Source organism: Drosophila melanogaster, chromosome X, assembly GCF_000001215.4.
Source record: "Drosophila melanogaster chromosome X".
Classification (NCBI taxonomy): domain Eukaryota; kingdom Metazoa; phylum Arthropoda; class Insecta; order Diptera; family Drosophilidae; genus Drosophila; species Drosophila melanogaster.
The window spans coordinates 3,410,407-3,434,169 of record NC_004354.4 but is presented as its reverse complement, the minus strand read 5'-3'; the positions used below and the strand labels follow the sequence as shown (position 1 = coordinate 3,434,169).

Genomic DNA, 23,763 nt, shown 5'->3' with positions numbered 1-23,763 from the left:
GAGACGAATATTGTACACCGAATGTGACTGCGCAAGTTCAAAAACCTGCAGAGCGAGTGACTCAGTCGGTTAAAAAAGCCGGCCGGCATTGGCGAATGTCTCCTCTTATTTTTCTCATTTTATTTTTGCCGGCAGCTTTTGCGTAGTTGTATTGGCGTGTTTATTAAAAAAAAAAAAAGAAAAGAAAAAGGCAAAAATACGTTAAGCAAAAACAAAAAAAAAAAAAAAAACGATGCATGCAAAATGAATGCGGACATTGGAGAGACGGAAAGAGTGCGAATGCGAAATACAGCTAATGAATGCGAAATGGAACACAGAGGCCACAAAATGAAATGGCCCAGAGATACGCACCAGACATACCCTCGAAGATAAAGTTTTTTTTTTTTTGTAAACAGTGTACCAAAGATGCTAGCCAGAAATGAGCAGTAGAATTGGAATGTCCTCAAATTGCAATCCCAAAAGTTAAAGTTAATACTCAGAGCATGTTATGATACCAAAATCCAAATGAGCGTAAATTGAATATGCCTACTTGCCGCCACATGTATCTTTAATGAATGCGCCAGCCAATGTGTTCAAAAAGAAACGGTCAACGGTGCGGGTCGACGCCAACGCCACCGACATCTTTCGTTATGTATGTATGTACCATACATATCGCCCTATATATATACATATATATATATATATATATATATATATATATATATATATATATACGCACTCGATCCGTATCTGCATCTTTATCCGTATGCATGTGCTTTGGGCGACGGCGCGAAATTCAAAAAAAGCTGCGCTTGCGCATTTTTTGTTTGACGTGATTTGTTTACGAATCTTAACAAACTGTGTACACAAAATGATTTAAATTACCACGAAAGGCGTCGCCGTTCAAATATTGTGCGTACACAAAAAAAAAAAACAAAAAAAACGCGGCTCAGAAATCACAGCTCTATTTGCACTGGCAAAATCAATATCATTGCGAAATGATTTGGCAGCTGCATTGAGCGAAAGTGATCTGAATTTTAGAAAACTTCAATTACAGTATATAATGCAGTAGTAGGGGATTTGCCCAATAACGAAAACATTTTATTGCATCTTTTCAAATCCAGCGTAGTAGCAATATTTTCTCGCTGTGCTAAAAAAAACCCGTTACAGCCGAAGTGACTCAAACTCAGACACATTCATTTCAGATACTACGATGGCGTGGGAGAGAGCAAAAAAAAAACTAGACCTGCATTCGTATGAATGATGTGAACGACATAATATACTACTACACTATATACATACATATATACCCGAGTGAATCACTCGATTCGCAGAACTACCGACGAATGCAGCTAAATTGATTGTCCGATCACGACGATGCCGACAAGCCGGCAATTGCAAGTGGAATGGGGCAACCATACTGTGGATATATATACGCACGATATATACTTTAGATGGTTTTGTGAATTGTGAATGGAATGGCAATGCAGCGAATGATGTGGGTCAACTAACTTGACCGATTCGATGATGCATTGTACTTTCTGGGCCGGCAATCGGTTAAATAGATCCGATAATGGCCATAATTCATTTACCACATTCATTCTTTATTCATACATAAGCTGCGTTACAACTTGAACTTTTAGTTTAAGTCCAAACTATTTCCTATTAATCCGTAGGCATAACAGGCATATTTCTATGGAATTGTAAATATCCGAATGATATCTACATATACGCTAATATTTTGCTGCATAGAACGATGAATCAGATATCCGCAACAGAACAAAACAACTCGAAATGGTTCTAAGAAATTCGAATCAACTTGTAACACAGCGCGCCAATGAATCACATTTTCTCGAGATCTTTGGACCCAAGTTGTTGTGATATGCGTTCTATACGTTTTGATCCTTGAACGTTGATTTCCAGCTAAGAAATGAGAGAGCACAGATCAAAATACTCTTAAAAATTAGCAAACGACTTAAGTTCGGCAATAATAAGTTGTTAATTGCGATCTCCACTTGGTTCGAGTTCGAGTTAACAAACATTTCCCTAGCTCATTATGAGGAACCTGTTAACGAGGGAACACTGTGCCGGGCAAACTAGGAAGTTAAGATAACTGATACCGAAAACTTGTTGCTAAATTAGTGCAACTCATTTGCATTGATTAAACTTAATTCATATCTGAATGCCCATTTCATTTGGCCGCACTACAAAATATGCATAAATTTGCACTTACAGAAAATTTTCACATTTCATAGATTTTACTAAATAAAAAAATCCTATTTTTGAAGATAAATGTACTAGCTTATAAATGTAGAAAAAATTATAGACATAATGAAAAATTAAATATTTCACTTTCATATTAACTGCAAATGGCAGATGTATGCACATTTTCTCTGCGTGTATCTATGTCTATGATGAACATGACGTCATGATTATTGGAGTTTTTTTTTTTTTTTTTTGGGTTGGGCCCTGCACCTGTCGCCAAGTTGGCCTAAACTTGGTTCGTCATTAGTTGGCCACAGTTAGCAAACGAGTTTTATCACTTTATCGTTTCATAGATATATCCAGTTTTATACATACATATATACATATATCTCATCTCATCTCGCGCTTGCATATTCATCGGCTGTGTGTATATAATTACGAAAATAATCATTATGGTTATGCATTAATTAAATTAGTTATCTCGCCACGATTGTCACATTAAGAATGCCGAACCGACTTTGCTTAAATTTTTCTGGAAATAGTTTTAGGTTTCTCTTTGGCAGACGAGCCTCTCAAATGCTTAAATTAGCATACATGCATTTAGGTTTTAAAACACTTTTCGATGGCCATTAGCTTATTTGCAGATTAAATCTAATTTTGATGGTCCATAAAAATGCCTAATTTTTTTTTTTAAATTCATATTTGAATTGGTTTGTTAACGAACTGAATATTTACAAAAATCTTTGTAATTTATCACATTTCTAACTAAGGTACTTGGAAATATATACATTCTATTAAGATTCTCCTATTTTTGCCGAATTTTCGCGATCTCTTTTCTTTTTTTTTTAGCTCTGGACGACACTATACATATATGGCAAGTGACGAATCTTCATTTTCTGTCGCTAGGCATTACACAAAAGCCATCTGACACATTTTCTACGCGCCGGCACTTAGATAGAAACGAATGTGAAAAGCGGAAAAGCGGAAAAGCGAAAAAGCGCGCAATGGGATGGGGAAAACATTTGAAAAGCATTTTCAGTTGTCAGTTTTGTGGGTCGCGGGTATAATATACATAGAATAATATGTGGAATGATGTACAATAATATGCGTCATTATGACGAGCCTGTGAACCGCTCTTTTCGGCGATCCCAATAAAAAAAATGGCTGAAATTCAAAACCCGAAAGAGCAAAAGAAGCTCAAATCCTCAAAGAAGCCAAGACAAAGGCATTCTCCTTACCTGTACAGCCCAATAGTTGAAGTGCTCCGCAAAAGGACAAACTTTCATTCAGTTGGCAAACAATAATCAAAGCGTAATGAATGGCCGGGAAACAAAAAGATTCAGATTTATCGAAAAAGCGAAAAAGGTGGTTGAACCCCCCTTTTTGTCCTTGCTTCCCCGAGTAGGTAACCGAAATTTGGATAACAATAAGCTAAATAGAGGAAAGCTCTTCTAATGGTACAGTCCCGCCAAAGGCTTATGTATGATATTGAAATCACTTGACGGCATGACGTGGCAAATATTTGCCCCATTAATTTTTGTCTTTAGCCTGAAATTTATATATATTTCTATTCCAATACGGAATGATATCTGTCGTAAGATTAGATGCGTGTCGAGCACCTTTCGGATTCCAAACGGGAATGAGACGCGATTCTTGTAGTTTGTACGCATATCACACAGTAGACGATCGATAAGTATGATTTAAAGCTAGCCCAAGTTATCAAGTGAAGGAAACGTTTGTACATAAAGCTGCATTGAACCCAATAAGCTTAACTGTATCAAAATTATTAATTTTAAATGCAAGACCACTGGGTTAGGCATACCGAATATCGATTGCGTACCAGCTTCAACTAACCACATATATTTTCGAGTAGCCAGCAAAGGAGGACTTATCACCCCCCGGCGATCAGAAGTGTAAATATTACCCAGACAAACTCGGAGGGTGGCACACAATATTTATGAAAGCGGTCATAAAGTATTTATATATATATATATGAAATTTAATTTAAAATAGTCGACGTCGTTTATCAGTGAGTTCCCCGAAAATGACATACAAATATTTTGTCATTTACAGCCTGAATCGCTCAATGAAGTCGGGGGGTAGATAGCAACTGCCTCAGGGAAAGACTCTGTTTACCCTGGCATTTTCATTGCATTCTTATGATACCAACTTATAAAACTATGAACGGAATATTGAGCATATTGATTATCGAAGAATTAATAGTATAATAAGTATAAGAAATGGTACTTTTCCTCTGCGGCCTTTTCAAGTAAATCGAATAGTAGTAGTAGTAGTATCCCAACCACCTTGCATTACATAACGCAATCCCAATCCAAATGCTAATGATCGTCTTTAGTATGGGTCACAGAAACGAAAAGAATTTTTATGACTCTAGGATGGGTGAAAAAGAACGTGCTGTGCTGAATCAGAAATTCAATGGGTGACCGGTGGTGGTGACCAAGAAGTGATCGCAAAACCCATAAAGCGTCGAAATGTTTGAAAAAGGAGGCCTATGATCAGGTGTAAATATGTTGAGTTGCGTGCGGACAACTCGTTTTCGATTTGTCAATTTTTATGTTTCACAGTTACGTGTCTGAGTTTCGTGAACAGAAATAGTGAGGTTTTTTTTTTTTTTCGTTTTTCCGAAAGACCAGATTGGCGGCGGCCCTAGAATCTCAACCTTTTGATAATTCAACGCCCTGATTTTCGACGGGGTCGACTATGATAATGGGATAGACAACAACAAAAACGCGTCATTTGCGCCGCCATAAATGTAATTGTATTTGTAATTGTCTGCATTTCTAGAGGCTGTTCCTTTATGGCAACAAAAGTTTCAGCCCATACCCACTTTGATTACCACTCTTATTTTGGGTTACAACGCAAATGCAGGAGCCCAGACTACATAATTGTTAATTTCAGTTTGAATACAATTTAATTGATGCGCATAATTGACCCTTGTCAGGAGCAGACATGTCGCAGCCTGTTGCTGCTTTTCAAGACCCCTAAGGGTGACAGGAACTACCCCAAATTATGCAATCCCTGCTCGAAATTACAGTGGTAAAGGAGGAATGGTTGTTGCAAAAAAAAAAATATATATATTTCATATTGGAACAATTCTTTCCTTAATAGCACGTGCAAGTTAACAACTAAAAATGTATTACTTCATAGCAACTAAGTAAGTAGCAGAATTGGTTTCATCGCTCCGCGCAAAGAACTTTTGGCAACGGGAAGCTGACACTTCTTATTCGTAGTGTTGCTTAACGCTGCAAGAAATGCTGTGAGGGTAAAATTAGTTTCGATTACTTTCAACTCCTAAGTCATAGTTTTGAAGTGCAATGAGCCACTGCACAATTGACATTATTATCAATTACATTGCTACGCCACAAGGCTAGTCAATCTCCTTACCCTAATCTTCATAAGCAGAACCCAAACAAGACGCAATCGTCTCACCACCGCCGGTCGAGAACACAAGACTCCAGATCGTCGAGGGACAAACTCTTATTATAATTTGTATTACTATTCACATTGAACGCAGTTGCACGTACATAGGTATTCAACATAGGGACCGTTTTCGAGGACCTTCCCTTAAGTGTTGTTCTTTTCGCTTGTGCAGATCCTTACGCCAGCCAAAGTATGGCAACAAATAGGGGTTATCTCGATATTTCGATCGCGGAGACCCTTTTCACCTCAAGAGCGGAAGAACGAAGTATGTTTATAAATATTTGACATAGGTAAATACAAGTAAATAATCAGTTGAAAAATGCGTAAGCAATTTCGATACTCTTACGTTTAGCTGTCAAATATAATGCAATGATTTTCAGGTAACAATTTTTGAAATCAGATTTTTAAAGTGCCTGTATTTATTCAAGAATCCTTTTTGATATCCAACACATAATCCAATTATATTTGACGTAATTAGGTAATCAAATTAAGCAGCTTATCTAGCAATTATAATGATAGCATGAAATTAGTACGCTTACCACTGACGAACTGCACCACCACGCAAAAGGACATTGAGAGACACCCACACATTCGCCTACCAAGGACCTTCGACGCTGAAATAAACTGGAATTTCATACCTCGGCTTCCGCATTCAATTCGCTCTCACTCTCGTTTAGATGCTCTCTTTTTCTACACTTAAAACAACTAATTAATTCGATGCTCTTTTAGCATTTTAAAGAATTTTTAATTTAAGAACAAAAATACAAAAGTACAAAAGAGTGCGTTTTAAACAAACTTTCTATGCAATAATTCATAAATATCCTTTCTTTAGATTATCCCTACCACCTAAAGACCCCGTTTTCGCTCCGTGTACTGGCTCCCAGCACAGGCCTAGTGGGAGTGAGCGAGACGAACCGGACTATTTATAAAACCAGAGCCTGAGCTGCACTCCACCTCTTTAACTCGCTTGCAGATGCGCCGATTTTCGGTTGCCTGGAATTTTGCAGCAGCGCATTTATCCGGTTCTATGGTGTAACGGTTAGCACTCTGGACTTTGAATCCAGCGATCCGAGTTCAAATCTCGGTAGAACCTATATATATATACATATATTGATATATTTTTTTTGCCTGGGTTTTTCTTCTTTTTTTTTTTTTTTCTTGAGGGTCGCTTATCGGTTGGCAGATGATTGACAGCGGTTTGGACCCTCTGCTCAAATACGGTGATGATATTTGACTATATAGTTGTTGATGGGGAAACGGGAAGGGGGTATATTGGTCAATAGTCGGCACTTCATTGGTCATTATCTCGTTAATCAAGTCGACAAACTTGTCGTTTCTATTTGCACAATTGCCATAGGCCAACCCCGGAACCAACCTCCCATTCCCCAAGCGATAGAAAACCCATTGAAATGAATTCAGGGCGACGTTTATATAAATGTACATATATACCTTTTTTTTCTCTTTTTTTTTTTTTTTTTTTTTGACTGCGGTGTGAATTTGATTTGTGTCACGTGATATGACAGGGGGCGAGATATGACATCTTTGTGAATGGTCAGCGTGAGAGACTGGGAATCGAATGGCGTCCGGGGTACGGAGTGTGTCGGCGATCCGGGGCATTAACCCAACCGGATTGAAATCATATAGGGTGGGGGGAAAAGCACCAGGTTATCGACAAAAAGCCCATCGTTTAGCATTACGATTTGTTATTGAAAATTGAAGTCAATTTTCTACTTACTGCAAGGTATTCAAGTAATATTAATTTTTTATTTTTTTTTTTTATTTTTTTAAGAAATCTTGCACGCCTTAATTTGTAAAAAAGAACAAATTAAAATTCATATTTCAAACAAATTAAATTCACCAATATCTCAAAATGCCGCGATTTTGTAGCAGATTCATTGAGAGCATCGAATCTTCGCTAACATTCGAATCGAGCTTCCTTTCGTGTTTGCTTGACAAACAAAAAACTTTTTTTTTTTCGTTACTGTTTTCTTTTGGTTTTGGCTCCATTTGTGCGGTTCCGTAATAAATTTTGTTTCTGGGTTTTTTTTTTGCTTTTTTTTTCTCGGCCACACGCGCAAATGTTTGGCGCACAGTTAAGGCCGGCCTTCACTTAGGCTTTTTCTATTAATTTTTCTCGTTTTGCTGGCCTTTAAGCGGCCCTTTAATGGTGGCTAACTCGACGCGCTTGGCAACAGCGCGCCATGAAGGGCTTTGTTAAAAAAAATACGGACTTCGATATTAAATTGTAGAAGCTAAAACAACAAAGCTAACGAAAAAAGGCACAACGAAACGCAAAAGCAAATCCAAAACCAAAAAGTAAAAGTTGCCCGATTCTACAGGGCAACTAAAACTAGGACCGGAAATGCTAACACAAATTTTCACAAGCGATGGATGAATGGATGTACGGCCAAATGGATGTGGGGTTAAAAAAAAAAAAAATATATATATATATATATATATATATATGTACACTTTTTATTTACGCGGACTTGTCGCGGCTCAATTAGCGAAATGCCTACGAGCTGCTTTTGGCAGTTGGTAGACCCCACTGGACGTGGACATGGATGCTCGTCATTATGGATGTGCCACTTACCCTGTGGCAGCGCACGCGTTCATTGTCTGTCTAAAAAAAAAAAAAAGATGATGAGCTACAATTGTACCTTGTACACCCGGAAGTCAGCCTGAAGGTCCTTGCGTCCTTACTATTTTGGCAATCACTTTGACTTTGACGTAAACACCCAAACTGATGAATATAGCTAGTTTAAATTTGTTAGATAGTTTATGTGCAATTTTTTAATTAATTGAGATTTGTACTAATAAGAATGGTATTTTTTGGAGTCTATTTTATTTTAATGATTGGTCGACTTTTTAAGCCACTTGCTAGATATACCCCTAACTGGAGAGCGTTGACTGTGTGCCGGTCAGAAAACTGAAACTGGAAAACTAACAAATGGACAGCTGAAGCCTGGGGCAGCATCCCCATTCCACCACATCCACATCCACATCCCCATCCCACAGACACTTGTTCGCCATGCTTTTTTTTTTTTTTTTTTTTTTTTTTTTAGTTTTTGGCCTTCTTGTGAGACAATTGTTGCGCGTGTGTCGCCGCTACCCCCTCTCCCCCCCCCTTCGTTGACCAGTGGCGTCTGCCCGTTACAACGTCCATTCATTTATAACGTATTTCACCATTGAAATGTTTAAATTTGTTTTGAGCAGCCAGGAGGAACTGGCGGCAGCCAGGCCTAAAACAAATCGTTCGTATGTTTCTTGCCTCATCTCCACTCATTCACACCAACCAAACGCATACAGTTGTGTTCAATAATATAGGTATGGTCAAAAGAAGTATTGAATTGGCTTGCCTGCGACATAATGAAAGATTTTCGCATCTCATTCGGTGTTTTTCTTTCTATTTTTTGTTAGAAATTAATAATAATTCCTACAGGAAGTTCAAGAAGTCTTGCCTGCCTGACCGCTGCTGTCAATATTTATATGGACTTATAGTCATGTCGTCTGGTTGTCTGTCAGGGCCGGGTATACTGATGTCCAAAAGACATTAGTTCGTAACTTAATTAATGTTTTTGTGTTAATTGCCGGCAGCAACAAAATTTTAGAAAAACTCGAAAATGTTCGACAACACAAAAAAAAAGAAAAAAATTAAATTAAATGGAAACTAAGCAGAAAACAGAGAAGAGCTTTAGTATGGACATGAATGAAGGCATCGGGAATTAAATTGTCAGACCATCGAGGAACAAAACCAGCCAACAACTGGCCAAAAAAAAAAAGCGAGATATCGATCGCGACAAGCAGTAGATATTCCCAGAAAGGCCTACATGGCCCCACTAGGTGACCCAAAATGACAAAGATGATCCAAACACGAAGATGGACTGCTCAGATAGGTATTTTTTTTTGTTTTTGAATGTTGTAGTTGAGAACGACTTGGCAAAATTGATTCCTAAATAGATATTGTTAGGCGCTTTGATTTAAGGCCCCACTTCCTGTGCACAATATGTGCCGAATATGTTTGGGGGGGATTTCTACTCTGTCGCATCGATTAAATAATTCATTTGGACATTAACTTAATTCGTTTAAATTGTGCCCATTTCTTTCGAGGACACACATTAGTAATTATATCTAGAAGATTTTATCTGCAGTAAGCTTCGTTTTGAAGCCGCACTCTAGTCGCATATAAACTTGTTTCAATACACAATTTTTAGAACCAGAAATCTAATCTGTTTAAATAATATTATTTCAGCCACTTAAATGCCCAAAGTATTTTCCGGAGCTGCAAAGAACTCCATTAAAACTGCGCTGCCTTGAAAACTCCACGAATCAATTAGTGGCATTGCCTATTGGGTTTTCCGCTGGCACTTTGACACTTCTTCGCATGGACACATCAATTACATTGGCCAGAAGCCACAGACAAATTAACAGATGCATAATTCATAATGCGGCTCTGCAGCGGTGATTTTTCCAAATGCGAATGACGACGAGTGCCACCACTTATGGATGTATCTGAATTTCAAAATTTCGGTTGGCGACGGCGCCAATCGTTCGCCCGATGGTTTCGCTTTTGGACATTGGTGTCATAATATTCGCAATGTACTAGATTCATGCTTGCATCTCTTTTTTTATTTTATTTTTTTTATTATTTTTAGTGGTCTAAAAACAGAATTAGTGAACGGGTAAGCATTGATTAGAAGCGCCCAATTAGCTGATACAGATTTCTATGTAGATACACATGTATATATAGATATATAGATATATAGATATACAATTTACTGTGGCGATGACTTGGCAATTCGTTTGAACTGCACGCTGCCCACATAGTTGGTGGTGAACTCGCGGCGAGTCATTGAACAAGTGGGTATTACAAGAGGTCGATCGTTTGATACCCAGATCACGCTTTTAGCCAAAAGATCTACATACATACATACGTATGTGTATGTTTAACAATAAAAAAACACACACACAAATGTCTGGAAATCACTTTAAAATGTGCTTAAATCACCTTAGCAATAATATGCCCCACGGAGCTCTGTCAAAATACCCTCTGCGAATATCGATTCAATGTTGAAAGTCTGACTAAGCCGGCCGGTGCCGTTGACGCTAACGATGACGCCATCTGGTGGGCAACTACGCTGCCACTGATTTTTCCTTGCCCCCCCAATGCGCCACCGTTCCATGCAGCAACACCCCCCTCCACCACCACACCGTTTTGTGCAAAACCCTCTTAAGACATACAAAAAAAAAACCTGCTTAAAGACATCGTTGTCGACGCGCGAGTTTTTCCTTTTCGCCAGGCTCGTGAAAATGCATTAGCCGCAGCGTACGATTCATGCCGTGGCAGTTGCAGAAAAAGGAGGAAAAATCAAATGGAAAATACCAAGTGGAAGAACGACGGCATATGGATTTTCCACGCGTTGCCATTGCATTTTGGCCTTTTTTCTATAGCTATAAACGTATAATTCTCGAGTGCTTTATTTGCTGTTCGAAGTTTATGGAATGTATCTACAGAATATCAGGGATTGCGAGCAAAAATGGGATTGCTAATTTTAGCGAAAATTGCCTTAAATTGATTGAAGTATTTCTTATCAATTACAACAATAGGCTATAGACATTAATTTACAAATAAGCAATATATATATATATATATATATATGCAATTTTAGTAATTATTCGAAAGTGTACTGATTTACATGCAATTGCTAATCTAATGTCTGTGCGCTACCTTCGCTGAATCTCTCGAGCTATTTTTAAGTTTTTAAAGTTTTTGACCGAAACGCTTTCCGCAGAAAAGGGTTTAAATAGATTCAGACTTGATAATGCCCCTGCACGTAGCAGAAAACACGCTTCAACTTTGAAAAACCGGGCCTGACCGAGTGTCCCGTGTTTCTATAATTCACGGGCAATTAAAAAAAAAAAAAAAACAAAAAAAAACAAAGCCATGTCCGTCCGGTACGGACCGCTGCTGGCCTGGCAACAAGTTAAAAAAGGAAAAATTAGAAACTAAACGTTCAGAAACTATACGTAAACTTCAGTTCGGGCTGATGTTCATTAGGCGACGCATGCGCAGGTAGGCCTACATTTAATGTAATTATCAATGATTAATGAATTGCTTGAGCAAACATTGTGCGAACGAAACGCGATACCATTGCCTATACCAACAGCTTAGCTTTGCCGAAACGGATACATTTCTGGGCAAACATATGTATTGTATTGTATAGCTGCAGATACAGCGGCGAATCTGAAAACTAGGCCTTAATGGCCGACCAAAGGGAACCGAAATCGACCTAAGCCCAAAAACCTTCAGGTAGTAGCAATCCGGGGGGGGAACCTGCAATAAAATAAGGTAAAATAAAATCCGATCGAGCTCGTCGAGCCGAAATTAACACAAATCCTAGAGACGAACCGCTCTAATTTCCCCGGCTACAATTAGCGACCTGGCACTTTTGCCATCGTCTCGATATTTCCCACTAGATACACTCACTTCACTTGTGCACTCGAAGAAAACCAAGGTAATTACAATTACAATACAAAGCAAATATGGCTTAAATGCCAACTTCTTTTCATGTGAAATCTGAAAAATCGGAGAAAATTCTTTGTGTGTATTCTCGGTTCGCCTGGGAGGAGTTAACCGAATGGAAATAGTTTGAAACGCACAACTAATGATTGGAAAACGATTTCTGGGCCGCAATTATGGCAGTCAATTAAGCGGCGTGTGAGTATCGAGCCGTTAAGCTAGTGTCTGTCTTTCACGCCCCCAAACGACGCCGTCGTTTTAGCCCAAAACGAAAATATAAACCAAAATGCAGACCCACATCCAGCACCTGAAAAACCAAACTGGTGGCGTCATTTCCAACCAATTACAACTTTTGGGTCCACAAACAGCCGGCGGCCACAGGCGAACAATCACCTTTAATACATATTTATTTATATAAATTTTTGGGAAAGCCAATAATGATTTGAATTTCAAATTGCCCGGCAACACCTATTTATCATCGTCTCTATTCGCGACACGCGTTCATCTAAAGCGTTCGATTTGTCAAAGCCACGGCTCGATTTTTCATTACTAGTGTATTCTCCAGAAATCTCAGATAACTGCGGCAAACGGCCTACGGGTTGCATAAATCAAAAATCTTTGAGATATTTTTTATAATCAAATAATAATTGCAATGAACACATGTATTTTTTAACATATATTTAATATTATTTCTGTCAACGTTCTGAATACGTTCGTATAAATGCATAAGAAAAGAAAAAGATGGGATTGATTTTCACAAATTTAAATTACAAAGCCATTTGGCAAACCTGATCGAAAATCTCACAGACATCTGGCCAAAACTACTGTTTGGGAACGAGACACCCTGTATACGCGAACAAGTCACCCTTTATCTTTATTTACATTCTTATTTGTCTGCAGCTTCAGCGGAGCTTATCAGCGGAATCAATGTAAGCATCGCACCGCTGTAATTGTCCGCGAGCTTGCCCAGTACTTTTCCAAACTTCTAACTCCCTTCTAACTGTAACTTGTTTACGTCTTATGCTAGACTAATCGTATGGCGTGATTACAGCCAAAGCTGAAGTCAGTCACAATTTTGATCTGCGAGAAAACGTACGCATCGGTGTCGAAATAATTAATATTAAGTGTCTGAACTTAACCAATAAATGAAAATTAACAGTAACACTGGCGGTTTTATTTATAAACATAAAAATTGGTCCTTCGAGCCGGATAACCGGAAGTGCGTTTCGTTCGGGCATTTGATTTTGATTATTGGCCTTTTGGCAAACGATAATCTATAGATTCCTACATCGTGTAGAATCGTTCCCTTCTTTCGACCACCATGCGGAGTGTGATTCAACAACGGGGCTTCTGCAAAAGCCAAATTACTCGTGCGCATAATAATGCCTTAAAATTTGTTGATGACATTCACTCAGTGCAAACAATAGTTGTCCGCCTGGCGCAACTACAGGAAAATTATTTGCGGTTCGTACGGCTCTCGGAAGAGCTGTATGCATTTCAATCGGAAGCCGATTGGGAGAACCCTGACGAGGATTTTGACGCATATGAGGACAAACATTATGCTACACACGCTATTCTCAGCAATACTTTGGAGGAGTTGAGACGGGATGTCACCTCAAACAGTATTGATGCCACAGTTCAAGCCGCAGGCACACCCCAGAGAAGTCATGTCGATTTTCAGTTCGAGAGAATTAAACTTCCGACTTTTTCTGGAAATTATGAGGACTGGAAACATTTTTCGGACATGTTTATTGGATCGATTGCTTCCAATTCGAGCCTGACGGATTGCCAACGATTTCATTATTTAAAATCGTACCTTGCCGGAGACGCGCTTGCATTAGTTAAACATATTCCAGTTACTAATGACAACTATCGGGAAGCATGGGAGCGGCTGGAACAGCGATATAACAAACAATCGCTAATTATTCGATCGTTCTTAAACAGTTTCATGAGCCTTCCGAGTGCTATAAATTCAAATATCGGCACAGTGCGGAAAATTGCCGATGGTGCAGACGAAGTTATTCGTGGTCTACGAGCTCTTAATTGCGAAGAGAGGGATCCCTGGCTAATTTTCATTCTACTTTCAAAATTAGATAGCGATACCCGCCAAGCCTGGGCTCAGTGCGCAGAATCCGAGGAAAAAGGTGTGACCATCAACCGATTCTTGAAATTTCTCACATCACGCTGCGATACGTTGGAGGCTTTTGAATTAACTCGATCAACCCAAGCTCGACGCGCAGCTACCACGCACCACGCAGACACGCATCCAAGACGGGAAGAGCCGAAGTGCACATCGTGCCAGCAGAATCACCAACTGTTTAAGTGTCCTCAATTCATCGCACTCGACATTGCATCTCGCCGAGACTTCCTCAAATCAAGAAAGCTCTGTTTCAATTGCCTCAGCCCGGCTCATATGGTGGGCAACTGTACATCGAGGCATACTTGTCGGATCTGCCGCCGCAAGCATCATACTTTGGTTCATGGCTCGTCGCAGCCAATTCAAAATGGCAACAACATTGACACAGCAAGTGTTGACAGCCGCGATCGACCAGCAGTCTCACATGCGGGATCTACAATTGGCCACAATCAACCGCTAGCTCGAGAAGGTCATCGCTTGGGAAGCGAGACTCCCGCGGAAAACAACTTTACGCATCATACTCTGGAGAATATTCCGGCGGCTGGTTCTCAGACTCTGTTGCCAACCATCCTTGCTGACGTCATCGACGCCTGGGGAAACACTACAACCTGCAGGCTGCTCCTGGACACTGGATCTACAATAACCTTGGCATCGGAATCATTTGTTCAGCGAATAGGCGTGCGTCGAACGCACGCACGGATTTCTATTCTCGGTCTCGCCGCCAACAGCGCGGGCGTTACCCGAGGACGCGCACATATCAAGCTGCGCTCTCGTCATTCGGGCCAAACTGTCGAATTGGTCTCGTTCATTCTCACCTCGCTGACGTCATCACTTCCTGCCCAAGTTATTGACACCTCATCCTCTACGTGGAGGCAAATCTGCGAGCTTCCTTTGGCAGACCCAACGTTCTGCACACCTGGAGCAATCGATGTCATTGTTGGATCGGATCAACTTTGGTCTCTATACACAGGAGATCGGAAACACTTTGGTAACGACTTTCCTATCGCTCTCAATACTGTATTTGGTTGGATTCTTGCAGGCTCTTACTCTGCATTCGATGATCACCCTACTTCTGCGGTTACTCATCACGCGGACCTAGACACGATGGTTCGTTCATTCATGGAGATGGACAGCATTCAGCCTAACCAGGCTCTCCTGGACGCCAGCGATCCCACAGAGCGTCATTTTGCTGCCACACACAAGCGCTCGACGGACGGGGTGTACGTCGTCGAGTATCCCTTCAAGGAAAAGGCACCGCCTATTGATTCGACCTTGCCACAGGCCATCAATCGCTTCTTCTCGCTGGAACGCAAATTTCGTCGGTATCCAGAATTGAAGCAGCAGTACGAAGCTTTCCTGGACGACTACTTGCAACGTGGACATATGGAAAAACTGACCTCGGCTCAGGTTGAAGAGTCCCCAGACACCTGCTTCTATTTGCCGCACCACGCTGTCATCAAACTGGACAGTCTGACTACCAAATGTCGTGTAGTTTTTGATGGATCAGGAAAAGACAGCTCTGGAGTATCGCTCAATGACAGACTACATATTGGTCCACCGATTCAACGCGATCTTTTTGGCGTTTGTCTACGCTTCCGGCAGCACCAATATGTTTTATGTGCAGATGTCGAAAAGATGTTTCGAGGCATTAAAGTCTTTAAGCCACACACCAATTTTCAGCGCATTGTTTGGCGCACGACTGAGAATGAACCTCTGCTTCATTTTCGCCTGCTGACGGTTACCTACGGATTGGCACCGTCACCATTTCTGGCTGTTCGAGTTCTAAAGCAACTTGCCGACGATCATGGCCATGAATACCCTGCAGCAGCTCACGCTCTTCTGCACGATGCCTATGTGGACGATATCCCGACAGGCGCCAACACATTCGAGGAGCTTATGATTCTCAAGGACGAGCTTATAGCCCTCTTGGATAAGGGAAAATTCAAGCTACGCAAATGGAGTTCTAATAGTTGGCGTCTTCTGAAATCATTACCAGAGGAAGATAGATGTTTTGAACCTATCCAGCTCCTCAACAAATCAGCTGCGGATTCACCTGTCAAAGTTCTTGGTATCCAATGGAACCCTGGGAAGGACGTCCTGTATCTCAACCTAAAGGGATGCGATGCGACCATTTCTCCGACGAAAAGAGAACTCTTGTCTCAGCTATCAAGAATTTATGATCCGCTTGGACTGGTAGCGCCGGTCACAGTTCTACTCAAGCTAATCTTCCAAGAAAGCTGGACAAGTGTCCTGCAGTGGGACGACCCCATACCTGAAAGTCTACGTACGCGCTGGAGAGCCTTAGTAGAGGATTTGCCAGCACTTACGCAATGCCAAGTACCACGGTATATTGCGTCACCATTTCGAGATGTTCAACTACACGGATTCGCCGACGCATCCTCGCACGCCTACGGTGCGGTAGTTTACGCTCGAGTTGCAGTTGGATGCAGCTTTCAAGTAACTCTGGTTGCCGCCAAAACACGGGTGGCCCCGATCAAGCCCGTATCAATTCCACGTTTGGAGCTAAACGCTGCGTTACTTCTATCTCGATTGCTTTCTATTGTCAAAACATCACTAACAATTCCTCTTTTCAGCACGAGCTGCTGGACAGATTCAGAAATTGTGCTACACTGGCTTTCAGCTCCCCCTCGACGGTGGAACACCTACGTCTGCAACCGAACTTCTGAGATATTGAGCGACTTTCCCCGTAGCTGCTGGAACCATGTTCGCACGGAAGACAATCCTGCAGATTGTGCTTCCCGAGGACTTCATCCGTCAAAGCTTCTGGAGCATCGACTGTGGTGGAAAGGTCCGTCTTGGCTGGCCACACCCACCTCTGAGTGGCCACCTTCTACAAGCAAGTTCAGCGTATCTTCAAGTTTCGATGTCAACACCGAAGAACGAGCCATAAAGCCCACGACTCTACATAACTTTCCTGATGAAAGTATACACGAGTTACTCATCCACAAATTCTCAACCTGGACGCGTCTTATAAGGGTATCTAGCTACTGTCATCGCTTTATTCACACTCTTCGATCCCATCATAGGAATTCGGCACCATTCCTTACGTCTGAAGAGTTGCTGGACGCACAGCGCCGACTTATTCGACATGTGCAACAAAAATCCTTTGCCAGAGAATATGAGCAGCTAGAGAATCGACGCCAGCTTAACGCTAAATCGCATCTTATCCGGTTTTCTCCGTTTCTGGATGATTATGGAGTAATGCGAGTCGGTGGGAGAATCGAGCAATCTACACTCAACTATAACGCCAAGCACCCGATTCTGATACCTAAAGATACACCACTAGCTGGACTCCTGGTTCGACATTTTCATGTCTCCTATCTGCACACTGGAGTTGATGCAACGTTCACCAATCTTCGTCAGCAGTACTGGATTCTGGGAGCCCGCAATCTCGTCAGAAAGGCAGTCTTCCAATGCAAATCCTGTTTTCTTCAACGAAAGGGCACAAGCAACCAGATCATGGGAGAGCTACCAATTCCTCGAGTTCAAGCTAGCCGCTGCTTTCAACACACAGGGCTGGACTACGCTGGACCGATCGCAATCAAGGAATCAAAGGGAAGAACTCCACGCATCGGAAAGGCATGGTTTTCTATTTTCGTGTGTCTCACTACAAAGGCACTTCACATCGAGGTTGTTAGTGAGCTAACTACACAGGCTTTCATCGCAGCCTTTCAACGATTCATTGCCCGCCGAGCGAAGCCTACTGACCTGTATTCGGATAATGGAACAACATTTCATGGAGGCAAGAAAACTTTGGATGACATGAGACGTCTGGCCATTCAACAAGCCAAAGATGAGGAACTAGCAGGATTCTTTGCCAATGAAGGGATTTCTTGGCACTTTATACCCCCGTCTGCTCCACATTTTGGAGGGATGTGGGAAGCTGGAGTTCGCTCAATTAAACTCCATATGAAACGAATACTTGGATCAAAGGCTTTAACGTTTGAGGAGCTCTCTACTGTCCTGACCCAAATTGAAGCTATCCTGAATTCACGCCCGCTGTGCCCAACTGGGGATAATTCTTTGGATCCACTGACGCCTGCTCATTTTTTGACTGGATCTCCGTATACTGCATTGCCTGAACCCTGTCGTCTGGATATGCAAGTCAATCGATTGGAGAGGTGGAATCAGCTGCAAGCCATGGTTCAAGGCTTTTGGAAAAGGTGGCATATGGAATACCTGACATCTCTTCATGAGCGGACAAAGTGGCATCTGGAAACCGAGAATCTGAAGATCGACACACTGGTAGTACTCAAGGAGCCCAATCTACCGCCCTCTAAATGGATTCTTGGCCGCATCACAGCAGTGCACGCAGGAATCGACAACAAGGTCCGAGTCGTTACAGTGAAGACTGCTCACGGATTATACAAACGCCCAATTGCCAAAATCGCTGTACTGCCTCTCTGCTGAACAACCGTTCAGGGGGGCCGGTATGTTTGGGAACGAGACACCCTGTATACGCGAACAAGTCACCCTTTATCTTTATTTACATTCTTATTTGTCTGCAGCTTCAGCGGAGCTTATCAGCGGAATCAATGTAAGCATCGCACCGCTGTAATTGTCCGCGAGCTTGCCCAGTACTTTTCCAAACTTCTAACTCCCTTCTAACTGTAACTTGTTTACGTCTTATGCTAGACTAATCGTATGGCGTGATTACAGCCAAAGCAGAAGTCAGTCACAATTTTGATCTGCGAGAAAACGTACGCATCGGTGTCGAAATAATTAATATTAAGTGTCTGAACTTAACCAATAAATGAAAATTAACAGTAACACTGGCGGTTTTATTTATAAACAACTACAATGCCCACAAACACGGGCAACAAAACTTTCAAAGAACTGAACGACAAAAAAAAAAAGAAACCCTATTAAAAATGCCACTTACAATTAACAAAAGGAATAGGAACTGCGTAATGGTTACTGGTTACTGGGTTCTAAGCACTCGTGTGCTCAGCTGTTCAGAACCCCCCAAAAAAAAAGAAAAAAAAAATCATAATAAAAAAAATCAAAAACCGAAACCAAAAAGGCAAAAGAAATACAATCTATCTGCGCAGTTACATAAATTTCTGTTGAGTAGATTGGCTTGCTCCATGAATGGTTGCTATGGATCGAAACGGGAATCGCGGGGAATATCTAAGTTTTCTGTTTCGCTCTTCGGCCTAACAATCTGAAGTCTTAACGCACATGACAAAGTTGTCAATGGTCAACATTTTTGCCAAGTCGAAATACGTCTACAATAAAAATAAGTAACTGTTTAAAAATAAAGCTAGTTCTATGTTATTGGGCTTTTTTCTTTTTTTTTTTTTTAGTTTTTGTTTGCCCAGCAATTTAGTAGCATTTCAAATAAGAAGTAGTCATTAACAGCTGTCCATTATTGGTAAATATTTTTGTTAATGAACTTCTGAAAATTAAAAAAAAAATATATATATATATATTATAAGAGTTGGCTTTCGTCATTTTCGTCGCCTGTGGCCAGTGACAGAGTGTGAATACGAGAAAAATGTGCGTGTAGTAGTCCAACATTCGGAGGCAGTCGGCAAATACGCATAACAAACGCAATTAAATTTTATAAATATTTAAAACACCCATTTACATACTCGATCCACACATAGATCAAAATGCGGGGGGGGGGGAGGGTGTTGTATCTGGGTGCCCGGGGTGGTATATACATAGTTGGTCGTTTCGATCGCTTTTATGGTGAATCGCTGGGGGTCTCCGGATCGTATCGTCATGTGCCAACTTGATTTGTCAGGTTTATATAGATACAAATATATATATATATATAGATACATATATGTACGTATGTAGATACGAGGAGGTCTAATCAAACGACAGCGGGTTGACAATGAAGGGCTCGACTTCGGGCCTCAAGCTATGTTTCGGTTTTCTTTTCACTTAATTATTTATGTATTTATTTATGGGCGACAAGCGAGCCCTTATAATTATATATGGTCAGATATTTTATGTTTGCTCATGTTTGTACACATACCAAAATTTGTTGTATACATTTTTGTGGCCCGAAGGAAATTGAAAGTTATTTGCGTTCAGAATTTAATTAGAGAGACTTCGCGCTGAAAGGCACTTAAAGTTGATTTGTGGCCATGAGGATTAGCACAATTGGTTCCACCATAGAGCCTAGATTTATTTGTAGAATCGGAACATCAATGTGAAGAATTGTTTAAATACTTCTGGGCATTAATAAACTCGGTGATGGGCATACGAATGTTATGTCTCTTCTACTTTTACATATCGAACAGTCAAAGTTCATTCGCTTGTATAAGATAAAACTTTTATAAAATACGTCTTTAAAGCTCAGCTCATGGCTAACCTCATTTTTAAGTCCTTGTTATTTATGAGGCACAATTCCTGCGCGAAATTTTCGAGCGAAAAAATGCTTGTTTTCAATGCAAAGTGCTCTTCATTCACAGAACTCCCTCCCAGGTTAAATTTTTCTTTCTTTTTTTTTCTTTTTCGCTTTTCGGGACCCTTTGTGGTCTCAACCTGGTTTTTTTTTCTTTCACAACCCCAACGATCTTTCCTTAACGTCTTCGTATTACTTAGCAAATTAATAACCATAAAAATCTTAATGCCCAACTCGCTCAAGAAACGAAATCTTTAGCTTGCCTGTTGAATTTCTTACGAAAAACGTTTCGTGAAGCTCACAGAAATCTACAAGGAAAAAATCACAAAAAGGCACACGAGACAAGAAAATAAATAAAAATAAAAAAAAATAAGAGCCAAGATACAAAACAAAAATTCAAAATAAATACAAGCTGAAGAAGAAGATTAACAGAAGTGCCGCCATTTAAATTTATTTACTTACGAGTGTGAACTTTATGCCCGCGGCGTTCCACTTCCCTTAACCCCTTGCTGGCCGCCGTCCCCCATCGTTCTTAACCCTTTTTTTTTTTTTTTTTTGTTTGCCTCAGAGCGGGTTGAGGTGGGGGAACGCCACCGTTGTCAATGCCAAATTGTGTGACGGTCGCCAGATCCCAAAACTCGATCTTAGTTCGCTTCCTGCCCCAAAACAAAAAAAAAGGAGAAGAAATAACTAAGATGCTCGCAGCCTTTTTTCTTTTTTTTTTTCTTTCATGATCGGCAAAATATCGCGGCTGAGTATTATGGGCTTGCTGAGAAAAAGTTTTTTCGCCTTTTCGTTTTTGGCAAAGCAATAGAAACTTTCACTTTGTGAAAAATTAACACAAAAATGGGGCTGGGCCTTTAAGATGTTGCGAGATTTTGAAATTGTGTAATATGTATGTGGAAAAAAGGTTTGGCAAACCACAGAAGCAAAACTTATACGTTTTGCATTGAGAGTTCTGTGTTAAATGAATTCAAAGGTTTTCTAACAATATCTATAGATATTTTTTAAGGACCTTATACAAATGAATGTCGTTGTATGTAGCCTAGCACAAAAAACAAGAAAAAAAAGAATAAATCCTTTTAAGTCATTTACTCCATTCTCACAATCTCCATTTTGATACGGTCCATTCACAATTTTTTATTTGGCGACTCGCTGCTAGCCCTCATCATCGTCTTCATGATTGTCGTCGGTTTCGTAATTTGATTCCAGTTAAAATGGAATGAAATCTTGTTGCCCTAAAAAGCCAAAGCCCCAAAAAAAAAAAAAAAATAAATATATAAAAACGAAGACAAAACGCGAAACTCCTCGCATATCTTTCTGGCGTTTCCTTTTGAACTTAAAGACGATGATGCCGCGGCTGGAGATTTTAAGGACCGAAAGTTTCGAGGACCGCAGACTCTTTTCCATACTCTGCCAATGGGTTTAAGCAGCAGTTGAATCATTAAACTGAAAACCGCCAGTCTCCATTCTACTTAATTGGTTGCGGAATCTAGTTTTGTTACATAATTCGTATTCTATTTAATTTAAACTTCATTCAATTAATATCATTTGATTGTGCATAAGAGTATTGAGCAAACTGACATATTCATTTCTGCTCCCTTATCACGACTTGGTGTTTTTTTGTTTTTTTTTTGTATGTGTGTGTCGTCTTGCCGGATTTTATGGAAATTGCGGCAACATTTCGCACATATATCCTGGGAGTTACTTCTCTTGGCCTACGCAAAATGCCAATTTTTCCCGGACATCCCCCTGACAAAAAAAAAAAAAAAAATATAACTCGTTTTTGAGCCGCACGTGCTGCTGCTATGCGGCCAGTTAATAATATTTGAAACCTCTTTCCGCTCGACTCGTAGTTGGCATTTTATGCTTATAATTTATGCGACGCCTCAAACGATTCATTTGCATACGAAATGTTTGAAATGGCATTGATTTGACAACAGGCAGACGAGACGGCTCAGGTGGATCGAGTCTACCCCAAAAGATTGAAGACTGAATATCGAAAGACCCCTTGGCAACAACAACTAGATGAGCATATCGGGCGAAATCGCTGTGACTAATTAATGAAATCTCAATCTAATCCAAACGATCGGCTTGAATTGAAGTTTTTTTCTTTATTTTTATTATTTTTTTTTGCTGCAGAAAAAGAACTACGAATAAGTGGTGATAGCGTGACACGATCTGTAGTTTAACTGTTGGATTGTCCCGGCTCTTCGATATACAAATGATTAAGAAATTCAATTATGTATGTACATATATGTACATACATAATGAATATAGAAATATGTTTATATAAAGATGATCTACATTGATTTGTGAAGAAACCCCCTCTTAACCGGTTCGTTTAGATTTGTATCTCATACAGTCACGAGCATGTGGTATATAGATTCCGATCGAATGTTGGACATGGCATCACCCCTAGAAGTCGTATTCAATGGAGATGTGCCGACAAAAAAAAAAAAATAGAAACAAAATATCGAACCTGTCGCGTTGAATATGCTAAGCACATGCATTGAAATTCCTTAATTTGCCTAATAATCGACCCGTTAAGTTGGCCTAGCAACAGCTAAAATCGATCTGAATTCGGTTCGAGATCGAGATTCAGATCGAGAGCAGGCCGGTATAAAAAAAAAAAAAACAGAATTGGCTAAAACAACAATCGCATATCGCTTTAGACACGGTTGGCAATCAGGAAAATAATGACTGCTTTTCTGACATTTCTCGGGGGTGAGCAGGTACTTACAATTGCCAACTAATTGTTGGGCCTAAGTTCGTTTGGACCGCATCGAATTGCTTTTGGCCATATCTCGCTTTTCGAAATTTTTTTTTTTTTTGGCCAGGCACCGAATCAAGTGACAATTGTTCCAAAGTTCGCAGTTGTAGTTTCTCGCTTTTGATTGATTAATTGCCCATTTGATTTGATTTGACTCTATTTTTTGCCCCCTTTGACAATCACCGAATTCTCTGATAAAGACTTTTGGCGACTCATAAGATGGCAAAAAAAAATATATATGTATACAAAATTCAGCAAATAATTGGGGGCGGTGTAAAGAGGTAACAACATAACAAAGATCGGCAATTATTTGACTTTATTCGATTTTG

General features: G+C 40.3%; 1 protein-coding gene, 1 long non-coding RNA gene and 1 other non-coding gene across 7 annotated transcripts in view, besides 2 other annotated features; 2 read left to right on the top strand and 1 right to left on the bottom strand.

Annotated features, from left to right (window-relative positions):
- Positions 1 to 23,763, bottom strand: part of lncRNA:CR44999 (long non-coding RNA:CR44999) — a 149,629-nt gene that overhangs the window by 88,618 nt on the left and 37,248 nt on the right. The gene's annotated exons all lie outside the window — the stretch shown is intronic.
- Positions 1 to 23,763, top strand: part of CG12535 (uncharacterized protein) — a 61,000-nt gene that overhangs the window by 14,774 nt on the left and 22,463 nt on the right. For all 5 annotated transcript variants that reach the window (NM_001297909.1, NM_130699.2, NM_166972.2 and 2 more), the window contains one exon: positions 9,878 to 10,307. The gene's annotated coding sequence lies outside the window, so the exon portion shown is untranslated. The remainder of the gene's footprint in view (positions 1 to 9,877; positions 10,308 to 23,763) is intronic.
- Positions 5,322 to 5,462: a mobile genetic element.
- Positions 6,647 to 6,718, top strand: tRNA:Gln-TTG-2-1 (transfer RNA:Glutamine-TTG 2-1). The gene has a single exon. It is a non-coding gene; the product is annotated as a tRNA-Gln (tRNA).
- Positions 12,971 to 19,097: a mobile genetic element.